General features: G+C 42.7%; 1 protein-coding gene and 1 long non-coding RNA gene across 3 annotated transcripts in view; one reads left to right on the plus strand and one right to left on the minus strand.

Moving 5' to 3' along the window:
• Positions 1–3,627: 3,627 nt before the first annotated feature.
• LOC311255178 lies at positions 3,628–12,200 on the minus strand. Its single transcript, XR_014622333.1, has 2 exons — positions 12,084–12,200; positions 3,628–4,351 (listed from the first exon to the last, which is right to left on the minus strand). It is a non-coding gene; the product is annotated as an uncharacterized lncRNA (long non-coding RNA).
• Positions 12,201–12,266: 66 nt separating this feature from the next.
• sulf2a (sulfatase 2a) overlaps positions 12,267–17,726 on the plus strand; it is a 51,383-nt gene continuing 45,923 nt past the window's right edge. The window contains exons 1-3 of one of the 2 annotated variants that reach the window (XM_084349438.1): positions 12,267–12,524; positions 13,296–13,403; positions 15,039–15,157. The gene's annotated coding sequence lies outside the window, so the exon portion shown is untranslated. The remainder of the gene's footprint in view (positions 12,525–13,295; positions 13,404–15,038; positions 15,158–17,726) is intronic. The other variant, XM_084349439.1, reaches the window with a different exon arrangement.

Here is a 17,726-nt window from a genome sequence, read left to right on the forward strand (position 1 = left end):
CAATCTGTAGTCAAACAAGCCCAAGGGATACCTATTGAAGTGAACTGCTTCTTAAGGTTTATATTGCCTCATTTGACATCTACACAGATAATATCAAGGTGTGTAGAAGCTGAGCTATGCAAACAGAGCTACAAGTGAAGGTACCTTGTACAGATAGCAGTGTTTTGTATCAACCTCTGGCAGTTTCACTTTCCTTACGCAACAGAAATAACAGCAGCAGTGATACTATCTCATTGCCAATCTGTCATAATTAAAGCGATGTAGTTTTTGGGACTCATCCTCAGGGATGGTGGTATCGGCGGGGGGAGGTAGCACGAGGGCGAGGCCCAGGCTCTGGGCATGTTCCGACGGGATCCCCAAGCTCTGCCGTGCCCTGGCCCCGGTCCGCTTGGCTCGGCCTGGCTGGCTGTTCCCAAGAGTGCTGAGTGACAGGAGAACACGGCGAACTCTCCACAAGTCCTCCGCTTCTGAGCTACTGCTGGGCTCGACAGCCCTTGGGAGCTCCTCATGGCAGCAGGCTAAGTACACACACAGGAAGAGGTGACATCTGAAACAGCAAATGCTGCAACAGTTTGTTTGTTGTCTCTTTAAACTGGCGAAAGTTTCAAGTGTGTGCATTGTGTCCCCGGGCCGTGTCATCACACCGGAGCATCTGCCAAATAACAGTATCCAGCATTTAAATTCAACATAGATGTAACTTTTTATTTCATGAATCTGCAGTGAAACACTTGCGAATTCTGTTTGTCCACAGTTTTTTGAGACTGCATGAGAAAACATAACGCTGTCTTTGCTAAATATGGCATGTTCTAAAAGAATATAAAGTATTACCAGCTGGTCTAATTATCTAAAAAGCAAAAAATCAAACAGTCATACAGTACATACAAGTGGGAAAAGAAATGCGTCAACAAATGTTCCAATGCCATGGTGCATTAATCACAAGAGCTTCAGTGTGATAATGTGCAATGTAAGACTTTATTTTTGTGCTTCTAATCATTGTAACTTGCTTCATAATTCCATTAAAAAAATCTAATAACAAATTCAAACCTATCCAAGGTATTAACCAGCTTAGCCCAGAATGTTTTTTTCATATAAAAGGAGATGCTTTAGGAGAGCTCGGGGATGAATGTGTAATGAGCTCGAAATAACCTAAAGCCCTTTTTTCTCTCTTTTTCTCTTCTCTGTGTCCTCCCTCCCTCCTCCCCTCCCTGCCTTTTTTTCCTCCTCTTTTGGGAAACATGCCTTTCCCAGCTGCACAGCCCCCACAGCGCGAGGCCAGGCCAGGAGCACAGCTGGCCAGACTTGGTGGAGCCAGTCGACAGGCGCATGGAGCGCAGCCCGCCCAGGGCCCGCTTCCTCCGCAAACATGCCCAGGTGTGGGGCCTCCGAGCTGGGCTTCTGATCTCTACCAAACAGTACTGTGTGTGTGTGTGTGTGTGTGCAGGGAGGGACGGTGGGATGAGGGATCAAGAAGGCAAAAGGGGGGAGGAGGAGGAGGAGGAGGGAGAGGAGGGGGGGTGTCATGGTGTAGAGGGGGGTGTCCCTGCTGAAGCTGTGTCAACATTGTGTGCTAATGTGTGTGAGTATGTGCATCTGTATCTGCATGTGTTTGTGTTTCGGGAAGTGAGGGGTCACCCCCGGGGGAGACAGTGGGCAACAACAATTACTGCAGCATTGTAGCTAAATTGTGTCTGAATTGTTCGTCCCTGCCCACAGCCAGCCGGTGCCAGGAGAGAAAGGCTTAGAGTGGCTACGTAATTACTGTGCAGTGGCTCATTTGGAAGATGCAACACTGCTTATTAGCATATAATGGAAAATAAATGATCACCTGCAGGATGAGTACACACTCATGCAAAGCTCAGAGGGCTGTTTGAAGAATGTAATTCTGTGCAGATTACTGATTACCTTCCACACACAACAATAACTGCCTACTTTCTGTTAACTCTAGGTTTCTGCGAGCTCTGTTGTGCTGCTTGAGCTGCGGTCTTAATACGCTTAAACAAAAACACACTCCTGAGCATATCCAGCTCAGGCCACAGAGCTCGCCTCAGTAACTTTCCCATAAATCACTTCATAAATCACTGCACAAATGTACGTTTAAATGATTTCAGATTGCTTGGTAACAGTGACATTACCTGTGGCTGATTTGATATGCAGCCCCCTCCCCTACCCCCTCTAGTTTTACTGCGTTACAAACGATGGTGACCTCACACTGGCCTGGTCGACATCCAATCCAAGCATTTAACATTATAACCAGATTCCAACACACACAGAGACCGGCCTTCAAATGCATGCTCGAGCACACACACAGGAACCAATTCCACACTCTGCACCAGATGAAACATAGTGTAACAGGAGGCGTATGAGCTGGGGTCAGATCAGATAAGGCGAGGCCAGACAGCCTCAGATAAGCTCTTTGAACGACTCTATCTGCAGCGTCAGGGAGACGTTCTCCCCTCCAGCCGTTTCACATGATGACTGCTGGCCAGGCGGCTGTTGCTGGCCTGTTTGTGGCCTAGCCCTGCTACTAATTAACTGGGAGAGCCCAGGGCCCTCTGACTGACTGCCTTGTCTCCTGCAACCCCCCCACTCTCCACTCAGGATTGCTCATGCATGCATGCTAACAGACACTCACGCAAATACACACATAGACACATAGGCTCCTATCTGTTGTGGACCCCAGGAGGATCTTAGATGGTGTAGGTGGCCCTCTTGTGGTATAAAATGGAGGCTGTTGAGGATAGTGAGAGAGTGTAGTGTAATCCTCTCAGTTGTTGGGTCTTTCTGTCCATCTCAAAACGTAAAAAGTAGATAGCAAAAATCACATTTGGGATCAACAATGCATAGTGGTACATGCTAAAACCACTATCCTGGGATATAACTACAGATTACCATCATTATTGATCAATCTATCAGTTCTTGTTGAGATATGCAATGAATCATTTAGTTCTCTGAAATACAGCCAGGTATACTGTTACCCCAGTGGTTAGCGTACTTCTGCAGCTCCCAACATGTATGAAAAGAACAGGAACGGGTCAACTATTTTGAAATAATAGAAACTGTGATTTATCTTTTTTTTTTTTAAATCCACATCGAGTCATTACGCCTAAACACTATGTGTTGCAATTGATAGTGATTGTGTGAAAACTAGTTTGCAATTGAACAGAGAAGTCTAAACTGTGAGCTAAAAGGAGGCTAAGTGGATAAATGATTGAAATAGACAGCTTAACATAATGAACAACAGTTAAAAAGTACAAGTAATAGATCAACAGTTAATATAGTTAGCCAAAAGTAAGAAGTTAACAGATGAGACTGAAAGCTTAAAGTGTCAGACAAATGGTTGAATAGTTAGCATAAAGTAGATGGTAAACATTTGAAACTGATAACGTGTTAGACAAACTGTTAAATCATTAGCTTACAGTCATGGATAAACAGCTGAAATTGATAGCTAAAGGTGTCAGACAAATGGTTGAATACTTAGCTTAAAGTCATGGATAGCCTTAACATTTTAAACAGATAACTCAAAGTGTTCGACATACTGTTAAATCGTTAGTTTAAGGTCATGGATAAATAGTTGAAAAGCTAAAAGTAGGCTGATGGATAGAAAAAGTTAGCCATAGCAGTCACCAGTACAAGTAGGCTACAAACCTACCTAACAATTAGGAGTTTTATTGTATGAAAAATATTGCTGGAATATCCACTTTTATGTAATCAGTAGTGTTAAATAACATCCACCCTCAAATCACGAAGGGTGATTCAGTTCATTGAACTGGGCTGTGGGGGCACATAACACAAAAACAGTTGGGAATCACTGGTTTAGTCAATCATAATTTCCCAGAGCCTCACATGACCTTTTCAGATTGCTTATTTTATCTGACTAACAGTCCAAAACCGACAGATATTCAGTTACATAAACAAGGGAAAAGCAGAACTCTCATATTAGAGTTATAATCAGTGGAAGTTTGACATGTTTTCTTGATAAATGACTAAAAAGATAAATTAAGTTCATGTCAATTTATCAACTAATCACTCCTGCTAACTCATTAACACCCTCCCCTTCTGTCTAACCACGTCAAGGCTTACCGTAGGTTTTAACTAAACAACACTGACAATAAATCTCACAGTACTCATATTGTTGAGTCTTGTACACTTCATTGTCTAATGTAAGCTTCTGATGACAGTCCAGTCGGAGGTCTGTGCTGTGTTTTAGCAGCGCTCCCCTCCCACGGTGCAGAGGTTAAAGCCCAGTTAACCTTGTATCTCCAGAAGCATTCCAAAGGCTGTCAGCTGGTTTATCCTGCAGCGTCCCATGCAGGGTCGGGGCCTTGATGCTGGGAAGCCGCCCTCTGAATCCCTACAACAAGGAACAACACAATCAGGGATATTTGAACAACCGCAAAGTGCATACACACACACACACACACACACACACACACATATATGAACGCAGGAGGAAGCTGTGTGAGTGCTGCTGCTACTGGAATCTCACCATGAACCGGCGTAGGTATGCTTAGGAGGATCAGCTGGGATTTGTGTTTGTGTGTGTGAGTGTGAATAGGTGTATTTGTGTGTTTCGGTTACTGTGTTTGTGTCTACTGGTCGGACTAAAAATGGTGGCTTGCTCACCTGTTCACACAAAGTGGACAGAAGGGGAAGCGGCCTCTTTTCACAGGGCCACAGTCACGGCTGAGTGCGCACACACACACACACACACACACACACACACACACACACACACACACACACACACACACACACACACACAGGCCTCCACATTTTTTCCCCTGAGCTCACCTGTTTGTTCAGAGGATGTCTGCAGCCTGATCAACTTAAACACAGCTCCAATGTTTCCACGCTACCTGTTTGAACAGCTGAGTGAAGCGTTGACTTTAGCACTTTGCACAATAGCACGGGATTGGTTTGGAAGCACACACAGGCCTCCTCCTCCTGTGCTCCTTCTGCTCGCGTGGACTTGGATGTGTTAAACGCTGCCCGGTGACCCACTGAAAAGACTCCCCCCCCACCCCCACCCCCACCCCCTCTAAAATAGCTCTCTCTGGTCTGATGGAGTACAATAAGAAATCTGGTTTTAACTGCATGTTTGTGGTCTGCATTGCTTACTATATATGGGCCGGGCCTCCCAGTCCAACATCTAATTATGTGTTGAGCGCTGATGGGAAAGGATTACACACACTCGCATCCAGCAGGAATCTGTAATTGTGTGAATGTACTCTGTGGATGTTGGAGTGGATGTCAAGTATGGGAAGCAGTGTGCTATTGAAGGAATGCCCTGGTGCCAGTGAGACTAGGGAGCAGAGCGCAGACGAGCTGTGGTGGAGCTAAATGAGGAGAGACGGCAGCGTTTATGACACCAAGCTGCATTCCTCTGTGATCTATAGGCAGCTGCACCCTGATGGGCATCATCTGCACTTACACCTACACGTGAACGCAAACACACAGTTAAAGGTGTATGTGGAAAAGGGTGGTAACTTTTCAAACTTGGAGACCATTCTATGTCATATGGGCAGTGAGGGAGACTATTACAGGCTTAACGCGGCACAGCGGGCTTGTCGGCGTCCGTCTGTCGCTGGCCGGCCTGTTTTGGGGGTCCGGGCGGAGGGGTTTTGTGGCTGCGGTGCTGCCTGAGGCCTGGCTGGGCTGATTTACAGGCGGCGCGGGGACATGTGCCGGGGATACTCCCAGAGCAGCCTGGTGGGGGCCAAAACAGCCACACTGCTGCTGCCTGCACATCTGGAGTCTAGACTGAGTGGCTCTGCCGAGCGCCTCACTCCCTCCCTTCTTCCCTCTCTCCGCATCCATCCATCCATCCATCCCTCTGCCTCAGCTGCTGAGTCTCCCTCCTCCCACCTCCATCCACTGTTTGTGTAGCTGCCCGGGCTCAATTGAAATTTAAGATCAGCTCTCACTTTTTCCTCTCTCCCACTCACTTTCCTTCGCCCTTGTCTCTTTCTTTCTCTTCTCTCCCCTTCTTGCCCAACCTCCAACACATCTGATGAAGGACAAAACAGTCAGAAAAAAAAATGAGTAAGCGTCATGGAGCGCATGTGGAAGACATCATAGAGGGGATTGTTATTCCTCTCCCTCTGAAAGCTGGAGCCTAAGTGTTCACAGGGGGACCCTCCAGTGATCTTTCAAGGAATTGAGGATCAGGCTCCTGAGCCAAGGAGCGGTCATATAAACACATTGACTCTGACATACATAATAAACAGCAGTGCAATAAACATGATACCTCACATACTTGCTTTTGTCACACACAGCCTTGTTTTAATGGAGGCTCATGTTAGCTGCTGCCAGGACAAATGTTCCTTGTTCAGCCGAAGACCATGTAAAAGATGAAGACTTCTCTGAACAAACTATCCTCCCTTCCGTTACCTCCAAACACACATCTTGTCTTACAGCGTTCGTACAGCTTTTTACAGGAAATTTCAAGGGCATTTAGAGCTTTGTTACCAGCTGTTCATATTAACTTTGACTGTATGTTTTGTATGATGTAGCCGAAGCTCGCTAATGTTGATGCGAGGTGACGACAAAAGATGAGATCATTTCAAATATTAACAGATTTCTTGTTCATATGAGTGAAGCACCAGATTATGTTGAAAAATTAAGCATCTTCTGAGGATAATTTTTTAATTCAAGCATAACCTTGAAAACATAAGCATTTTCCAAACTTTCCAGACTTTGGATGAACCCCGTTACCATCCATTCTGACCATTTATCTTCCCTCTCTCTAAATCACACACACACAAGGAGGTAAAGCCTGTAATGCTGATGTTTTTTCTCACATATACTTCACACAGGGGAGCACTCATTAGCTTTGTAAGGGAGTCCATAATGTGTAAACAAAGACATATGTGCTATCTCTCATTACACCCACATGATGGATGAAGCTCTCAGCTTCATAAGATAAATATGTTATGGTAGGTCGGGTGGTCTTGGGAGCCGGTTAGGAACCTCTACTTTCCAGCTGAGATATGAATTGTTATGCAAATGATCCATTGTGCCCGACAGTGGCTGTTTTATAACTGTTCCCCCTGTAAACAGCATGTATCAGGGTTTCCCCTTGGCACAAGAGCACAATCACAATAGTGTATCCCCTTTAAACAGTGGAAAGTTGTTGCAGGAACAACTTCTGTCTGTGGATCCAGAGAGGCAGGCGTCAGTGTAATTTACTGCAGACAAACAGGGACCTCTCTTTCTTTCCATGTAGCCTGATTTCCTCTCAGTCTTGAACATGAGCTTTTTTTTTTTTTTTTTTAACTGCCGTGTTCACCCTATCGCATTCACACTGTGTCATACGCTGCGGGATAAATGGCTGTGTTCAACTCTGTGGTGTTAAACAGGTCGTAAAAGGCAGCCACATGATACTCTTCCAACAAGGCCTGAACCTGTGCTCGCCTGACTGTCGCCTGCCTGCCTGCCTCCCCCTCCCCTCCCCTCAAATGGAACAAATTATCCAGCTACTTGGGTAAAACAAGGTAATATTCATTCTAGAAAGGAGTCAAGAAAGAAAGACGTAAAAGACAGAAAGAAAACATCTGGGCAGTACTGGTTGCTGTTTGCCTTCTCTGGAAGCAATTAGAACAAACAGTGTTCCTGCTCTATCTGAATGGTCTTCTCTCACGTTTCACTCTGGTTGAACCTCGCACATCCTCTCACCACCTGTATCAGCTCTGGTTCCCACCCTCGTCTTCTGTCACCAACAGATATTGAGGGTGAGAGAAGGGAGAAAGACACCAGATACAACAGAAGGAGGGAGTTTTTGTGAAAGTCAAAGAGAACAAGTAGTCCCAAGTGATCGAGGTGACCTCAGCTCTTCAGATTACAGGTGCAAACCGTCGGCACGGCTCTCACCTGTGCTGGGGCTTGAGTATCACACATGACAAAGGTCTAGGTGACAGGTCTTCTCTGCTGTCCTGCTACGCGAGCCATGCAGCTTAAAAAGTTATCCTCAAGCGCCTGCTGAAGAGCCATGCTGATCTTGGCTGACGTGAGAACAAAAGACACTCTCCACTGATGTCCTAAAATACCTCCTATTGGTCACTGACAAAAGCTTAAACACCTTCAGTGAATCATCAAGATGCTTTTTGACCTTTCCAAAGCATACAGAAATAGTCAAAACGCTGCTGACGTAACAGTTTTTCCCCAGTGACAAAATGGACGTCAATGCGAAATGGTTTACTGTAAACCAGACTTAGAGGTAGCTGAATAGCTTTTGTTATTTCCGGACTAAGTGCTGAATCATATTGTCCTAGTGAGACCCATATATTGCACAATACATGTGTGCAGGTCCAAGAGAAAGAGTGTTTTCTACTCATGAGTGTGCAGAGCTAAAGAAAGTGTCCTGTTGTTGCACAATAAGCCACCGGCTGGCTAGGCGTGTGCACCGTTGGTGTGTGTTGAGACCCGCAGATTGGCACAACACTGTGTGTGAATCATCGGGCTTACTGGGGCAACACCACTGTCAACACAGGCCTGCCCAACGCCCCACTGGGAGAGGCTCAACAGCAGTGGTGGTGCACCAGGACTGGTATTAGCTGTGTTTGTGCTCAGAGAGTTAGGCAAACACAGGCTTAACGTGTTATCCAGAGACTTAGCATAAATTCTGTCTGGTGATGAAGTCAGGTATGAAGAAAGGCAATGAGACTGAAGCAGTAGGAGAGTACTGCTGTGTCTCTGATTTGACCACAAATAAAGTGCTGATAAAGTTATTAGTTGTGATGTCAAGCAATTCCACAGCCACAGCGGGTGAGAATTGCTGTGTGTATCATCTGCCTAGTTTGATAAAGTCAACAAATACAGGTCCATCGTAATGTTTCCACCATTCCACTTAAAGTGACACTATGTAACTTGATAACAAGTAACTGATAACATAGTATCTGACATTATGATCAATACAATGTATTTTACAGTGCTTTACAAGCTTTATCGCCGATTATAGCAGATTCCCATGTTATTGCACATTATCAATATTATTGAAATTACAAAGTTGTCTTAAAAGTGATATATTAGGGGGACTAATCATATTTTTCCCACGATGAGGGGGTCTTGCCCCCCCTGTCCCCCCATGATTTAAGCCTAGGGGGCTTTGCTGTTACAGCCTTGCTAGTTCTGGTATGACTAGTAGCTAGTGTTGGCTAATGTTAGCAAATGTTTGAGAACTTCATTGAATTATACCTTACACTAGATGTTATATCACTGACGAACATTTAAATTGTTCTACACAGAATGTAAACACTCCATACCTCACAGGAGACATGTTTGTTTCAAATGGATGTGTTAAGGGAACTGGATACCAGACTCAAAGACGGAATTAGATCAGTTTTACAAGTTTTACAAATGTCAAACTTTCATAGGTTCGAATTTACTAATACAAAATAGTAATTTCCAGGTCAAATTGTACTGTGAGACAGGGAAAATGTGTTGGGTCGCAGTACTGCCAGTGGCCATTGGTTCAAATATACTACAGCTCTTTTAAAAGGTGCAGTGAGTAAGATTAATGTTTGGGATGATATATTGTCAGAAATTGAATATAATAATGTGATTATTTTTTTCATTACTGTATAAATCGTTTTTTCCCCGTTACCTTAGAATGAGTCATTTTTATTTACAGAGGGAGCGGGTCCTCTTCCACTGAGTCTGCTATATTGCACTGCCATGTTTCTACAGTAGCCCAGGATGGACAAACCAAACACTAGCTCTAGAGGCCTTTTTTTCACTTTTTATTTAGCAGGGTAACTTTGATGTTAAATCATATAATATTTGGTACCTTCGTGTTCCAGCACGACACTGAAGCTGTATCATACTTTGCTGACTGAAAACTGAAAAAATCAATCCAAGTTACAGTTTGACTGCAGTCTTACATCCAAAATCTAAAGTGAATTTGGACTGTGCAAGAGTAACTTAATACATTTATCAAAGTTTACTTTAGGACTGAAAGTGGGAGTTAGATGAAAATGAAAGGGTGGCGTCAGTGGTCATGCCCTGTCAAGTAGAACCAGACCAGTCTCGATGACAGGTGACAGAAGTCATGTTATTATAGCACTTACTCAAGTGATTCATATAAAAAAAGGTCATTGTTCCAAAGTTTCTGTAAGTGTCTGTGCATGTGTGAGAGCATGTGGTGGTATCTGCCAAACCAGTCAGTCACAGTGACTGTGTAAAATCCTTAACTGTGCATCAGCTCCAGTTGTAAACTGCCCCAGTGTGTTAACCTGGTTTGTAACAAGCTGCCTTTAGAGGGTTTTTACGGCTGTGTTATGACGTCCTGAATGGTCCGCTGTCTGCAGGTGGCACTTAGCCTTTCACTCAACTCTCTCCAACTGTATCCCTCTCTCTTTTACTCATGGCTCTTACTTTTAGTTTGCTAAATTCTGGACTGAAACGATGCCCCTATCTATCATCCATCATCCAGCCATTGTTGTCCTCAGTGATCTCACCCTCCCTGTCACAGTGAAGCAAACCACTGCCAAGAGATACTTGTCAAACTCACGGTAATGCCTGTAATAACAGCTCTATTGGTAATGACAACAACAATTCTCAGAGACATATTTAAACAGATTATGGGCTCCTCTCCCTGGGTGTAGGCTGTTGTTTCATCTGCAAATGATTGCTCTACAGGCACCTCGAGAAAAACAAGCAAACAGAGAGAGTGGAGATATCGTTTGGTCTTCAAGGTTACAGTAGATTTTGAAACTAAAAATAGGACCGTTACGGTTGAGCTTGTAGTTTGGATGAGACACTGTTCATGTGTACGAGGCCTCTCTTGCAGGAGCTCAGTGCCTTTGGGAAATAATGAAAAATAAACACAGAGCCTTGATGTTGACTCAGAGAGAAGTGATCCACAGGTTATTACTGCGCTCCTCTCCCTCCTGCTCTCCCATGGCTCTTGGATGAGTTTGTGTAATCTAAGCAGATTGCCCCCCCTCCCAACTCCAACCCCCTCCACACACACACACCCTCTGGCCTCCAGGGCAATAGATGTCAGATGCTGCTGTCATGTCTCATTTACACCTTTCTTTGCAGCTGTAATGGATAGATGGATGGTGTTGGTGATACTAATCTTGTGAGCTGAGATTTCTCACACAAGGTTGATGACAATTCAGTTTTATCTGACCCATACCCATCATAAACAGTGTTTAAAGGCTTGTTATTTGAACCGATAACCTCTACATTTACACCTCTAAAACTGAGAAGGAAAATCAACCTCCTAAATGTTGTAGTCTTGTTACATGTAAAAGAGCTTGGACTTCGGATTCCAGCCCTAATGTTTTCTTTATCTTTAGTTTGTTCTTTGATTTAAGTGTTTAGCATCTTAATTCATTCTACATTATGTAACAGAGATGCTTTTAAAAGATGAGCAGAGCAAGTTTGTGGACAGGTAAAGGCACGATTAAGGGATTTTTCTGGGGGATATTTGACCCGTAATGTGACTTAATTCACAGATGATTTCAAGTTCAAATAAGAGAAGAAAAATATATACTGATACTCTATATATAAATCTACAAATATGACATTTGAAATGAGGGTATTTCTAGTTTTAAAGAGGAAGAAGAGGTTCTTAGCCGACATACCCTTAAATCTATAAATTCATCCACTCAGTCAACTGAGCTCAAAACAAGCTTTCATATTATTTAGAAATACTTCTTTCTCACAGCAGATAACGTGACCCATTTTCCTGTTCTGCCCCCTGAAACTAATAACCAGAAAACAGGCTTGCACATGGAGGCCTACAGGAGTTGCACCACTTGTGAGAATACTAGAAAGCTGGTGGCGCCCTCTTGTGTGCAACATTTGCAAGTAAAATAGGCCGAATAGAAGCAACGTCAGGGTGTTTAATAATAATAATTAAATAAAAATCAGACATCCAACAACAAATCAGCAAAAACTCTACTTGAATATACTTTTCACTTAAAACACACATGTTTAAACGCCCCCTTTGAAAGGCACACGTTGAGAGAGTCATATCAGGACAGGTGTTAATGACAAAGTTAATGGCTGCCTGATATTGTGCATGTTGACTCGTGCTGGTACACTGAAACTTCTAAATGTGACGTTAATTTTCTTACCTGTGTCTCTTCTCCCTCTTCTTCTTGTTCTTCTTTGCGTTTTGGGCTGATTTAAATACATCACCTCTGCTATGGCGGCTCAAAATATCTAATGTAGAAACCTTTTACTGTCCGACCGCGCTGTAATACCACTAATCAAACTACACCTGCTGTGACCGCAGAACAATCAAAATATCAATGCGCGGAAGTAACCGTTAGCCTGCTGTCCACTCGACGACGTCGCTTTTGAAATGAGATAACGTAATTATTTGTATTATTATTATTGTAAACAAAACGAACCAAACTTTAAATCATTTTTTAAAAAATCTCCTTTTATGAGCGTTTTGCGAGCATATACGAGTAGATATGTTCAACAGTCGGCAGAGGTCGCTGCTAAACAATGCTAGGCCGGGCAGACAGGAGCGAGCACACAGCAGGTGGGCTGTGGCACAGAAAGGTCAGGTGTGTGAATTTGTCTTTATTAATTACCTTCCGAGAACCAGGTGTCTCAAGGTTTTTGTAAAAATGATTAAAAATATCTACAAAACAACTGTATGGCTTAACGTTTATGCAGATAGCAGGTGACACACATCACAAGTCACGTCGGCTAACTAACCTACAGCTCCTGTCAACAAAGGCAACATTTCCTCCTGTCTCCTATTAAAGATTAATGAAATGTTGAAAGAGACAGTCACGTAAGAAGTGAGACACACAATGAGCTAAATATAGTGTAAGATTAGTCTTAACCTCGCCCAGGTGGGTTGTTATACTAACAAACAATGAAGGCAGGAGTTTGTGTTTGCTGTTGTTTCATGCATGCAAGAAAACACTTTCACCAGACAGTAAGTCTATGAATTTGATATTAATAGACAGTGAGTGATGTTTGGTGATTCAATATACTGAATGAATTATAGATGATATGTCCTGGAAAATATAACTCTAATCTCTGAACAAAAACATCACAGACCTCAAGAGCTGCTTCAGCCTGAGCTCCTTTCACTCTGCCCTAAGACACCCAGCCAAGGAGAGAGAGACAGACTGCTGTCTGTCAGGACACACTGCACTGTTTCTCTGATCCTTTCTCTGTCTGTCTGTCTCTCTCACACAGACGCATGCACACACTCAGGTCCGTGGTATGGCCAGTTGTTGGTGTACTTGGGACATCTGTGTCTCAGTGTGGCTGCCACGGTAAGGTCACTCACTCACCGAATCATACTGTTATTCTTTTTATAGATGTCCTGTGACAAACGCTGGAGTGAAGCAGCTCCGTCTGATGCAGATCTGAGCCTCAACCAGTGTGCAGCAGATGAAGCTGTGCTGCAGAGGTCATCCGGGTGCGAGGTAGGAAAGTACTGAATATTGATTACAGCCGCTGGAGTAGGCATGCAGATCCTTTACTTAAATAACCATGGCAACAATACGATGTGAAATACTTCCTTGCAGCACTTTAATGTTATAGCTGATCCAGGTTTGCTTTATTTATGGTTTAACCTGAGGCATTGCATTACATGATTTTGTTTTTTCATTTGTTTTATATGAAATGTCTTTATCTGCAAACTATCAGTCAGATAAATAAGTTAAAAAAGTAACGGAGTATAAGTACAAAGCTGTGCAAACTGAAAACACTAATTTAACGTACCAGTGCCTCAAAAGTGTACTTAAATACAGTACTGAAGTAACTACTATGTAACCCATTTCGTAGCTCCTTTTAAAAGAACACTCACTTTACATTCACGTTGTATAATGTTTTTGTAGTTGCAATACAAAAAATGAAAATATTTTTTCATTTTGTACTAAAAAGGAAATTATACGATAAATTTGACATAACTTCAAATTTGGAATCCCACTGCCAATTAAACTTCACAAAGACAAAGCATGTGTTGTATTTTATTCAAATCTTATCCTTTTGTTCTCCAAGGTCTTTCAGGAGCTGTCTCACCAAAGTTAATTTTATTTTTTTCCCCAGCTCCGAGCAGCGCTTCCATTTTTTGCATTGCATTGTGAGAGGAAATCATTCATCCACAGCAACCTTAAAAAATGTTTCAATACAGTCCTACACACTGAAAAACCTGCTTAGAATTATATTGTAATATGGACTTGGTGTCACAATTAGTAAGTTACTAATTTGGTTACTGTAGGATGAGCACAGGTGTAAACAATAAAATGAATGATGGCTGTATTCCTACTGCTTCAGTTTCAGGATCCTGATGTTGTTTACGCTGTCTCACTTTCACACTGCATGACCTACTGGGACTGTTGAATAGAACAGAGCCATTGTTAATGTTATTACAACCCTGGTTCGAAAAAAGTTTCGAGTTTGTGTCAAACATAAATAAAAACTGAATGCAGATGCTTGCAAACGAACTGTGTTTATCGAGAACGATTTTACAAAGTGTCTCCAAGCCCCTGTAGTAATATCCTTTATATGATCATGTGTTTCACAGAGTGAACCTCACTCCATCCTTGCTTGTGAATGACTCAGCCTGACAAGGATGCCCTTTTCATACCCAATAGTGATCACCTGTTACAGGCACAGGCACATTTATTATATATTGCACACGTCATGTACATACAAGGACAGTTACTGTATATATTATGTTTATCTTTATTCTAATAGTTTTTATTATATTTTTAATTCAAATTGTTATTTTATTCTTCCAATATCTCTTTATTATTGTCTCTAATTTTTTAGACTTACTCTTGTGCTGCTGCTTATTTCCCTCTGTGCCGCTGTGTTACTTGCAAATTTCTCCCAAGGGAGATCAATAAAGGAACATCTTATCTTATCTTCATGAGGAGTCAATATTACTGTGAAAAAGGCCTGTTATCACTTGTTATAGATAGCGTAAGCTTAAAGGGGCAATTTGAAAGATATGACCAGAATTCACTTTTAAAAATGAACTCACATTATCTACAGAGTGTGAAGAAACAACAGTGTTGATGTGATGTCAATGACGTCTATGTATTGTGTTGCAGAGATGTCTTCTGAAGTAAGCATGCTAACCAGCCAGCCCCGTCCTGCCTCCTAACACCACTTTGTACAGCAAGAGGCGATTGTCCGATAGCCCTTGTAGTTTCAGCAGGGAGATGCAAAGGCAAGTAAACGAAATAAAACTACAACATGGAGATATTTTCATTCCTAGTTTCTCTACTAAAAAGAAAGATACCACTGTACACTGTTGTTTACCGAACTAAGACGAGCTTAATTGCCTCATTTATTCATCCTATAACACACACTGTCTTTCTTTTGGAGTTTCTTTTGAATTGTAGCCATTTCTTGCAAATTACACCTTTTAAAAAATGTTGTCACCATCTACACATCTTGTTTTTATGATATGTACAAATTCGCAGTCTAAATGCTCTTTTCCTTTTTGAGTGAATTCCAAAATGCATAAAATGGTAAATGTGATTATTCCTTTGCAGTAAACTTGTTATAAGCATGCAGTATGTTTTTGCAAGGTACACATTATAATCAGATTACCATAATCTAATTATGTATAACACATCTCTCTTCAGCCTCTCCATGAGTATTCTAAATTCACATCATCTCTACAGTAAATTTCTCTTGTGCGCCGTGTGTTGAACACAAGGTTGCTTCTCCTCTGTTTGCATGCCTTTGTCTCCCCCCCAGTCCCTCCTATCCATCCATCTGTGCTCTTCACTTGCTGACTTTGTCTCTCCTCTGAGTGTGTTCCAGCCATATTGTGGTTTGAAGTGTTTCTGCTTCTAATGAGCCAATTGTTCTTGTGTTTTGTTCCCCTCGGGGAGTGTTGTGTAGCTAACAACATTCTGCTCTCAACCATTTTAAAACATATTCACAGCACCGGGGAGGGATTGGGGCCAACGATACAATAATGCCTTGAAGCATGTACAAAATGAAAAATGTGTTAATGACACTCGCACTAGCGAAGTGACAGAGCATTCTTTTCCTGTCAATTAGACCTTGGTTATTCAAAAGCAATTTGCAACTCCCTGCAGAGTAAAATGTGTGCCATCTCCCAGGCCTTAGTCTGTGATTGTGTAAGTGATGTATTCATTCCATTTCACTGTGTGTGTCCTAGTTCGAGACATAGAAGTGATATTAAGGTTAGATACAAGCCAAAGTACTCTATTCACTATAGTATTCCCTTGAAAACAGAAACCTATAGGTCTATTTTGAGGTGTGTATGAGAGTGTGTGTGTGTGTGTGTGCGCGCACAAGTTCGCCGCTGACCGTGTACAAGGGGTATTGATAAAGCTGGCATTCAAGGACTGATTAATTGCCATGGCATTTGGCTGTTCTCGGTAAATGCCATATCCCATGCTGAGTGGTTGGTTAATGGATGTCTGCCCATTGCAGGCCCAGCATCGGCCCTTCCTTTCTTGCCCTCCCCTCTATCCTTCTTTTCTCCTGTCTCTCCTCTTCTCTCCTTCCTTCCCTCTGCGCCTCTTCTTGATAAAAGGTTAGCTGTGCCTTATCAGCAGGACTTGAGTGGAATGATCGCACACAGCTCAGATGTCCACACTCTTGACAGTTTTGTCCACAGCCTCCACTCTATTTCTGACAGCTCTAGTTCAAAGGTGTCTTGAGGTTGCGTACTCTCTCTTCTCCTCTTTAATCTGCAGTAAATGTGTTTTGATAAGAGCTGGGAAAGAGCTCTACCTTCAAGTGTGTATACCCTGAAGACCCAATTTTCGGTTTGTCTCTACATCTCTAAGAAAGAAAAAAAAAGATATGAAGAATTAGCTTTCGTCCTCAAGTGAATTAGTTTGCTCTATCTTAATGAGGTTTGCCATGTCAGAGGGAACAGTTCAGAGCCTGCATGCTAAACAGACTGAAATTGGAACAGAGTATTAGCTCCGTAGCTGCAAAAATACCTTCTCTCTGCAGCCCTAATTTCAACACTTCCACGCAATTACCCTTATACACAGTTTTATCTTGTCACTTCCAAATGGGAATAGGAGACCAGGCAGAGGAGAAATCATCTTGTTTTTTTCTTTCTTTTTGGAAAACTAATTCCAAAATCTAATTAACTGCAGAAAAACATGTCACCGGTTTGGCTGGAAACATCGAACGTAGTTATGCAAATGAACCCGAGGATTGTAGAATGTGATTTGACAGAATCTCATTCTGGATGGTGCGAGGCCAGATAGAAAGATTACTCAGCCGTATCTGAGTGGAGGCAAACAGGAAGCGATGAGCCTCGTAATTTATTGTGTTGGTATTTCTCCTGTTTGACTTCAGACAGCTCATTAAGGAGCGAGGTGTCACACAGCCGGACAGAAAGACAGACAGGAGCATTTCTATAATGGGCCCTCCTCTGCTCTGCCCGCATCAGCTCTTTTCTGCCTTTCACGTCGCAGGCTTAATCTGTGACTCTTTTTTGTTGAAAATATGAGGTGCCAAATAAGATTTTACACAATTCATCATTTTGCTCCTCACAGGGAAGAGAGGGAGATGCTATTTCATCCTCCCACTTGTCTTTTAGTCTGCTTACAGGGCTGTTTCAGGGCAGCCATTGAGAGATAGCCAGAGGGCTGAGATAAGGAGAGGGGGTCTGTCTCACATTTTGTAGGACACAATGGTGAGACGATGCTTTCTGCTGTGTTGTGACAGTCTGCTGTACAGGTGTCATTCTGCTGTAGCTGGCTAGTGTTACTTTTGGCAGAGAGTGGTCCATATGC

The sequence above is a fragment of the Pagrus pagrus genome (assembly GCF_965226575.1).
Source record: "Pagrus pagrus genome assembly, chromosome: 3".
NCBI lineage: Eukaryota > Metazoa > Chordata > Actinopteri > Spariformes > Sparidae > Pagrus > Pagrus pagrus.